Below are 9095 nucleotides of genomic sequence, written 5' to 3' on the forward strand. Positions count from 1 at the left end.
CTGTAATCACAGCTACTTAGGAGGCTGAGGCAGGAGAATCACTTGAACCTGGGAGGTGGAGATTGCAGTGAGCTGAGATTGTGCTACTGCACTCCAGCCTGGGCAACAAGAGTGAAACTCCATCTCAAAAAAAAAAAGAAAAAAAGGCCTTATCTGGGCCTGGGATCTGTCCTCCGAACACTGGGTCCACTGTGCTCCACAAGGTTCTGGGCTTTCACCCCGGAAGCCCTAGACCCACTTGGCAACCAGAGTCTCCGGGTTGACCACTCCCCAGCCCTGGCCAGCCTCCTGGGCCACCATATTCTCCCAACTTCCTGTTGTGCCACAGCTGGTCCGAGCTGCTGTTATCAGACAATGCGAGGCACTTCCACAGGAGGGGACCACCCTGTCCTTAGGAGCCCCTTCTCCCTGTCCCCAGGCCTGGTGCAGTGTGCAGCTTCCCTTCTGGTGTCAAAGGTCTCAAGGTCCCTTTAAGAAGCCTGTCACCACCGCCAGCAGCTTCCGTTATCTGGTTCTTCTGTACATGTAAGCCTTTCCCATACACCCCGGATGTTTAGGGCTTCCGCCCTCTCTCCCTGGCCGAGGGTGTGGGAAGAGGGCTTTATTTCAATGCTTGAGAGTAGGGTCAATGGCCGGGGTGAGCTGTGGGGGCTCCTCCCCGCCGGCCCCTCTCTGCAGCCCTCACCTGAACATAGGGCATTGAAACCACCTGGGCTTTGGGAAGACCCTGGAGGCTCCCAGCTTCCCACAGCCACTCTTTGGGGAAGAGGCTTCCTGAGGGACTTGGAAGGGACTGTGGCCCTTGGCTGGGACTCTAGTCCCAGAGTTCTGCCTTCCAGCGCCGAGCTTTGATTTGTTTGTTGAGTGCCAGCCCGGTTCCCGGACAGGTAGGGACCTGTTCCCGAGCTCAGCAGAGCCTTGGGAAGCTTTCCCAGGGGGTTCCCGAGGGTGGCGGCCATGCCCGGTCCGCTGTACGTGTGAGTTTGATGAGGAATTGGCTGGGAAGGCGCAGGTCTAATTACAGGCCCATGGGGGTCCCTCTCGCCCCCACCCAGGAAGCGGCGGAGATCCTGGCACACTCAGCACCCAGGCCTGTGCCTGCCCAGCTGGCGGCAGAATCATGGGAGCCTTGCTCCAGGGCCCGTGGAGCAGCAGTGGGAACCTTCCCCACCTCAGCCCCTCCCAGGGCTGGCTGTTCAAACTCGCCGCAGCTCAGCCTCTTCCTCCTCTCTTTCATCAACCCTGGGAATCGCACACTGCCCACTGGGCTTGGAGGGGGTGCAGGAAGAGAGAGCTTAACACCCAGAGGCCCAGGCCTTCTGCAGGTGCCTGAGCTGCCGTGGCCTGATCTGGGTTCCCTGCTCGAACCATCACAGTAGAGTTAATGATCTGCCTGCAGGAGTTGCTTCATCCCAGCTGACTCCGGGGCTGGTTTCGACTGGTTTCGTGGGGAGGGGCTGGGCCTTGGTTTTGCTGGGGGTTGGGGGAGTCAGTGCAAAGGGCCTGAAAAGTGACAGAGGTGATGGCCCATCTGCCCTCCCCCTGGCCAGCCAGGCTAAATGCGATTTACTTTCTTTCTTTCTTTTTTTTCTTCCCTTCTCCCTATAAATAACACTAAATGCGATTTGTCAATGCATTCATTTGGGTTCAGTAGTTGGATCATGGGCAGAAGCGCTCCAGATCTGTCACTAGCCCGAAGCTAGGCTGGGGGGACACCCTCTGTGAGATCCCAGCTCCTAAGCGCGCAAGGCTGCTCTTGGAACCCCAACTCTGGGTCCGCGTCAGGAGACTGATGTTGATGGAGTTGCTGACATTGACCCCCGGCCTCTGCATGGCCTTCGGGAAGGAGGCCCTTCGCTCTCTGTCCCATCGAGCCTGGCAGGCAGCACTCCCTTCTCAGGCCTGTGCCCCTGGCAGGGCCTGCCACCCCCGCCTTGCTCTGTGGGTGCCAGGCTCTAAGCATCAGGTGACTCGGTCATCTGAACGGTCACTGAACAGTCGTCCTTGCTGGTGTCCCCAGAGGAATGTGCATGGACGTCCTCCCTCCCCCAGATCCTTGTCTCGTATCTCTCAGCCTTTGTTCCAGGGGCCACGACAGGACCAGGAGATACGCGGACATGGGTGGCACGTCCACTGGGCAGATTCGGCCCTGAACCTGCACGCCGCCTCCAAGGGGGTCCCCAGTGGGTGGGGTTGATGGTGCCATCTCTCTCTCTCTCTCTCTCACTACAACTGACATGAGAATTGTGTCTTATCGATCCACGTCCTGAGTTCCCGGACGTCATAGGTGCTTGCTCAACAAGTGTTTGAATGAATGGTCAGCATTGTGTGACTGCAGATTTTCAACTTTTATCCAAATATTTTGTGGTTTCTGTGAGGCTAGCCCGAGAGTCTCACAAGAATCTCCATTCTCCCTGCGCTCTCCGCACAAGGTCTCCTTGGAGGATTTTTCAGAAAAAGGTCCAAAGAGCGGCATTTCCTCAGGGATTTGAACACGCTCTCCCCCAGGGCAGGGGACTGCCCTGGAAGATTCCCAGCCCCACTTCCCATGTGCCACGTGACTAGGAGGGTCTTGGGGCAGGATGGTGTCTTTTGTGCCTTGTGTGCTGGGGCCTGAGGAAGCGCTGCCCATGGCGGATGTCATCTGCCGGCCCTGAAGACTAATGATGGGCTGGACAGTGGCCCCATTGAGTGGGAGGGAGAATCGCTGCTGTCTGTAGCTGGGGGGCCGGGGGGGGGGGGAGCCGAGGCTGGGCAGAACAGTGCAGACCTGGCACGGAGAGGCCTGGAGGAGGAGCAGGGGTTCTCAGCCACCCAGGGCGCAGGGGCGCCGCTCGAGGAGCAGGAGTGTGCATCCTCCTGCGGATTCTCCGCCTCTTGGCTTCGTTACCTGCACCAGGCTTTGTGGTGAAAGGGCACAGAGTGGAGGAAGGTGCCGCGACCAGGGCAGGCCACACGCTCTGCTAATGGACTACTGTTACCCGTCGCTTCTGTGGTTTTGCTGTCAGGATCCTCCAGCACCAGGTCCCCACCGCCAGGGATAGGCCCCAGAGGCAGTACTGACTCCCTGAAGCCAGGGACAGACCCCACAGACAATACTGGGTCCCTGCAGCCAGGGATGGGCCCCCACGGCCAGTACCAGATCTCAGGGACAGCACTGGGTACCCACAGTGTGGGATGGGCCCCATGGCCAGTACTAGGTCTCAGGGACCAGTGCTGGGTTCCCATAGCCAAGGACAGGTCCCCATGGCCAATACCAGATCTCAGTGACCAGCACCAGGTCCCTACCACCAGGGATGGGCCTCACAGGCAGTACCAGGTCCCCACCACCAGGGATGGGCACCCATGACCAGTACCAGGTCTCAGTGACCAGCACTGGGCCCCCGGATGACTGAAGGTGGGCACGGCTGACTAAAGCTGCAGGAGCCAGCCTGGCCATCCTGAGGCACTAAACCATTACTGAGGTCTCAGGGGACTCAGACTCCTCGGCTTGTCCTCTTGAATTCTGGAATCAGACACACCTGGGTTCAGTCTTTCCCCCAGGGCTGTGTGCCTTGGATGGTTGCCTCACCTCCCTGAAGCTCAGTGATATGGGGACCGCTGCACAGGGCGCGGCACAGATGGTACTTGGTGGCACAGGGTCACCTGCTCACATCCATACAGCCTCGGCCCTCGCCCTGGCTGTGTACCAAGAGTCCCATGCCCAGACCTCTGCTGAGTCTCCGAGCTCCTGGTCACGCCCCAGGCCTCCTGTGAGAAGCAGCGCTGCACGGACCATGCCTTGGGACCTCACCCTGAGCTGGGAACCTTGCTCCAGTCCCCCAGTCTCCCTTAGAGGTGCCCCACGCCCCATCACTCTCCCTGCTCGAGGGGTCAGATAGGGGAAGCCAGTGTGGGAGGCCCAGAGGTGCCGAAGCGGACGTTAAGTGAATTCCGTGTTTGTGCACTGGGCCTTGGCAGACACCGCTGACTCAGCCTCTTCCCCAGGAAGGAGAGTGGGGTCCCAGTCCAGGTTGTGGCCTGAAACCCTGTGACCAAAAGTGGGGAAAAGGCAAGACCCCTCCTCCCAGTCTTCTGGAACAGCCAATAGTGGTGGAAACATGGGGTTCACACTGAATTTCCTTGTAACCTGTTGAAAAGAATGTAGCCCACATTTTCAGGGGTGGAGGTCTGGCTGATTTGGCAGTGTGCCCATCCCCCTGGCCATGGTTTACTCTGAACCGGGCACCCTGGGCCCTCCCTCAGTGACGCAGTGAAGTCACTGTGATGTGTGTAGTTGGTGAGAAAGTGCCTCCTGTAGTGTTTTACTCTTCTTAGAGGGTGAATAAGGTTTGTTTATTATAAATAATTATTTACAGAATACATGAGGTTTAAGCTGACAGCGGGCCATGTCTCATCCTCCAGACGGCCTTCCTCCACGGCAGCGTGCCTTGGGTAAACCCACGCACCACCCTAGCGAAAGCTGGTACCCCCACAGGCTCCCTGGACTCACCCTGACGCAGGGCTGGATTTTCTGCCTGTCCCGATGAGAGGGCTGCAGGACAGTCCCCAGCGAGCCCTTCTGAGGGTTGTAACCTCTTCCCCTGGTATTTTCCTGCTCTCCAGGAATGTTTCAAGCTTCCAGCAGAAGCCTACCCACCAGAGTCGCTTTCTACCCTGCTCACCATCCCTCCTGCCCTTACTCATTCAGCAGACCCCCATGCACAGCCCAGTGCAGGAGTTGGGGTGGGAAGGGGTCCCAGGTGGGCTGGAGCAAGGTTCCCAGCCAGGGCGGGGTCCTGAGGTGTGGTCCACAGCCAGGACTGTGATTCGGGGGGGCCCTTGCCTTGTTCTAGCCCCAGCACCACCGCTATCGTTGTGCTCAATGGACTCACTGGCTCCAGGCTCTAAAACCTCAGTGAGGTCTGTAGACAGGGAGGAGCCCCACTCGTGGGTAGAGAGACTGCCAGGTCCATTTGCCTGTTACGAACCACATGGCCTCGGATCTGCCATTCCTCCTCTCTGAGCCATAGTCTTTTGTCTGAAAAATGGATAATGATGGTTACCACATCAGGGGCCATCACGAAGACAAATGGAGATGAAACGGAAGGGGCTCAGCACGGAACCTGGACACAGAAGTGCTAAGTGTGTGTTACCAGCTGCGGTGGCTGCCAAGGCCCAACCACATGGCAGCCACTGGCTGAGTGGCGGGCAGGAAGTGGGGGGCAGGAGCATGCAAGACGGGCCTTCCTGAAGCTTCTGATCCAGTGAGATAAGTATACACCCAGCTCTAAGATGGAATGTCCCAGGAAAGTGGAGACTGCAAAGGCTTTGTGGCCCAGGAATGTGAGATGCACCTCTGGGCTCTAGAATTTCACCAGAGCTCGGGGAGGAGGTCAGCTCAGATATAAGGACAATGGGAGAGATGGGAGTGAGAAAACGGCTTGGTGTCCGGAAGTGGAGCCTGGAGAGGTGGGCATGGGGACAGAGGAGGGCCTTGGGGGCCATGGTCCCATGTGTCCAGGAGGTGGAGGCAGCGAATGGGGCCAGGATCGGCCCCATACATAGTACCACCAGCCCTGCCAAGCCTGCACCTGCTCCTTGGGCCACCTGAGTGCTGCTCCCACCTGGCACCCCTTGGTCTGAGTCCTGCTTCCTGCCCTCCTGGGAAGAGTGACGCTACTCACATAAAGTCCCTCAGCTGTCTCTTCCTGTCCTGGCTGCCTCCTGGCCTTGCCCAGGGTTAGCCGTTGACCTGAACTGCCCGGTCCCTCCTCCCCAGACTCCTGGGGCCTTGCCCTGGCACCAACAGCCACCTCTATCTTCATCATTCACTCATGCATTCACCCAGCAGTGCTTTTTGGGCATCCACTCAGTAATATCAAGGCGCTGAGATGCGGCTGTGGTTAAGACCCCAGGCCCTGTCTGTGAGGACCTCACAGTTGCCATTTCCCCAGAGCACAGCCCCAGCCAGGCACACTGTGGGGTCCAAAAAGAGAAACTGACACATCGCGTTCATCCATTTCGAGTTGCTGTGAAGGAATAGCCGAGGCTGGGGGGTTATTTGGCTCACGGTTCTGCAGGCTGTACAAGTGGCGCCAGCATCTGCTCGGCTTCTGGGGAGGCCCCAGGAAGCTTTCCCTCATGGTAGAAGGTGAAGGGGGAGCTGTCCTGTCACATGGCGAGAGAGGGAACTCCCAGACTTTTTTTTTATTTTGAGGTGGAGTCTCGCTCTGTCACCCAGGCTGGAGTGCAGTGGCACAATCCTCGGCTCACTGCAACCTCAGCCCCCTGAGTAGCTGGGATAACGGGCACACACCACCACACCCAGCTAATTTTTTTGTGTTTTTACTAGAGACGGGGTTTCGCCATGTTGGTTGGGCTGGACCCAAACTCCTGACCTTGTGATCCACCCGCCTCGGCCTCCCAAAGTGCTGGGATTACAGGCATGATCCATCGCACCCAGCCCTCCCAGACTCTTTATAGCAATCAGATCTCCCACACCTGATGACCATGGGGAGGGCACCAAGCCTTCCATGAGGGATCCACCCCCATGACCCAAGCCCTGCCCCCGCAGGCCTTACCTCCAACATCAGGGATCACATTTCAGCATGAGATATGGAGGGGACAGTGTCCAAACCATATCACGCATGACCTGTCTGTGCATGCCTCAGTTTCTACATCTACAGAAGCAGTAGAAGCTCCTTCTCTGTTCCTTGTTGAGAGGGCAGTGGGGGAGAAATGACTCAGGGATGGGAGGCTGGTCCCCTGAGGGGCCCTGGTGTTTGTGGAGTGGGAGTGAGGGAAGGCCCCTGCTTCATGTGTGCCGTGCTGGGCTGGCTCCTCACAGCTCACCGTGGGGCTCCCCGAGGACTGCTGGGGAAAAAAGAGCTAATTAACTTGGAGACCCGACTGCTGAAGTTATCATTAAACTTGAGCAACCCAGGGGCCCCTCTGGGGCGCATGTCACCTAGCACAGTGAGGCTTACTTGAATTATTTCTTGTCCATCAAGGCTCCTGGCTGGTGTGGTTGGGGTTTGGGATATGGGGAGGGAGAGGGCTTGGGCCTCTTCCAGATTTGGAGTGGGTCCACCAGAGATGGCCCAGGAAACCGCGGGGGCCACCCCCAGCAGCTGGGGGCTCCTGCGGTCATTTCCTCTTGGTCGTGTTGAGCAGCCCTAGCCCCTGGAGCCCTCTGCTGGGGATGCGGGGGCCTGCTGGGCCAGGGTCCTCACTGCCGCCGCTATGCACAGCTGCGTCTTGCATCTGGGGGGTGGGGTGCTGAGTGGGGTGTCTTAGGAGGCAAGTTTTCCCTTCTTGTCCCTTCTACCCAGAGACCTTGGGGACGAGTTGAGTGAGACCTTTCCGGTTTCTGACTGGCTGTGTTTCTGTTGCCGTCCCCCACTCCTTTTAAGTGGAGGTTTATGACTTCCTTCTTTATTTAAAAGGGTCATTTAGTGACTTAGCAGATTCCAGTCTGTGTCACCCAGGGCCCTTTTAAAAATCCATGGGGAGGCTGGGCGCGGTGGCTCACGCCTGTAATCCCAGCACTTTGGGAGGCTGAGGCAGGCGGGTCACCTGAAGTCAGGAGTTCGAGACCAGCCTGGCCAACATGGAGAAACCCTACCTCTAGTAAAAATACAAAAAATTAGCCAGGTGTGGTTTCACATGACTGTAATACCAGTTACCCGGGAGGCTGAGGCAGGAGACTCGCTCGAATCCAGGAGGCGGAGGTTGCAGTGAGCCGAGATCACGCCACTGCACTCCAGCCTGGGCGACAGAGTGAGACTCTGTCTCAAAAAAATAAAAATAAATAAATACTAAAAATAAAAATCCGTGAGGAGACCTCTGTGTCCATTGGCTGGTGTGAGGAGAGGGTGAGGAGGTGCAGAGAAGGTACCAGGCTGAGGGCCGCCCCGACCCTTGGACTACAGAATTGAAGGAGGGGGCACATGAAAGACGTTCCCAGACTCGGGCTGGGGGCTGGGGACATCCGAGGGCAAGGACGATGCTGTCCCCGCTCTTGCTTGCAGAGGAGTGCACAGGGCTCGCTGGCCTCGTGTTGCTGTTTAAGTGGTAGCTTTATGGAGATAGAATTCGCATACTATGACCTTGACCTTTTTAAAGCCTACAGTTCAATGGTTTTGCTGTATTCACAAAGTGGTTGTATTAGGGTCATCCAGAGAAACAGAACCAATAGAAGGTGTGTACGTGTGCACAGATAAAGAGATTTATTCTTGTGAAGAGTTGACTCATCTCATTTCGGAAGTTGGCAAGTGCCAAGATTCGCAGAGTAAATCAGCAGGCTGGAGACTCGGGAGAGCCCGTGATGTGGCTCTGGTGTCCACCTGAAGGCCCAAGACCCAGGAGAGCCAATGGCGTCGTTCTGGTCCTGAGACCCAGGAAGAGCCCGTGTGTCAGTTTGAGTCTGAAGCAGGAAAAAACTGATGTTTCAGGTTGAAGGCAGTTAAGCAGGAAGAATTCTCTCTCACTCAGGCCTTGTGTCCTATTCAGACCTTCGGGTCTTTGTCACAAAATGACAAAGGCCCGATCAGAACAAAATCTGAGAAAAACAAAACCCTTTCCTTCTATCGGTTTTGGATTCATTGGCTAGGACCCTGGAAATTAGACTGCCAGAGAGATTAACAGGAAACAAGCGTCACAATTCAAGTAAGTTTTACTTGACACAGAGCCTTCATAAGGAAATGAAGACGCAGAGAAACCGTTAGCCTGAGCGGTTTTTGTTTTGTTTTGAGACAAAGTCTCACTCTGTAGCCCGTCCAGGCTGGAGTGCAGTGGCCCGATCACAGCTCACTGCAGCCTTGACTTCCTGGGCTCAAGCTAGGACCCAGCTGCCGGCCCCAGGAGCTGTTCTGAACCCACTCTTAAGTCCCAGCTCAGACTCCCAAGTAGCAGGGACTACAGGCATGCGCCACCCCGCCTGGCTAATTTTTTATTTTTTGTAGAGACAGGGTCCCACTATGTTGCCCGGGCTGGTCTCAAACTCCTGGGCTCAAGCAATCCTGCCTTGGCCTCCCAAAGTGCTGGGATTACAGGCGTGAGCCACCGTGCCCGGCCTAGGCCTGAGCAGTTTTTTTTTTTTTTTTTTTTTTTTT

General features: G+C 56.7%; 1 protein-coding gene across 13 annotated transcripts in view; it reads left to right on the forward strand.

The window, feature by feature from the left end:
- SEPT9 (septin 9) overlaps window positions 1-9095 on the forward strand; it is a 215635-nt gene that overhangs the window by 168457 nt on the left and 38083 nt on the right. The window contains exon 1 of one of the 13 annotated variants that reach the window (XM_025362724.1): window positions 522-887. The exons of the other annotated variants lie outside the window; for them this stretch is intronic. The gene's annotated coding sequence lies outside the window, so the exon portion shown is untranslated. Of the gene's footprint in view, window positions 1-521; window positions 888-9095 lie in introns of those variants that run through there. 13 annotated transcript variants of the gene reach the window in all.

Source organism: Theropithecus gelada, chromosome 16 (assembly GCF_003255815.1).
Source record: "Theropithecus gelada isolate Dixy chromosome 16, Tgel_1.0, whole genome shotgun sequence".
In the NCBI taxonomy this organism is placed as follows: Eukaryota; Metazoa; Chordata; class Mammalia; order Primates; family Cercopithecidae; genus Theropithecus; species Theropithecus gelada.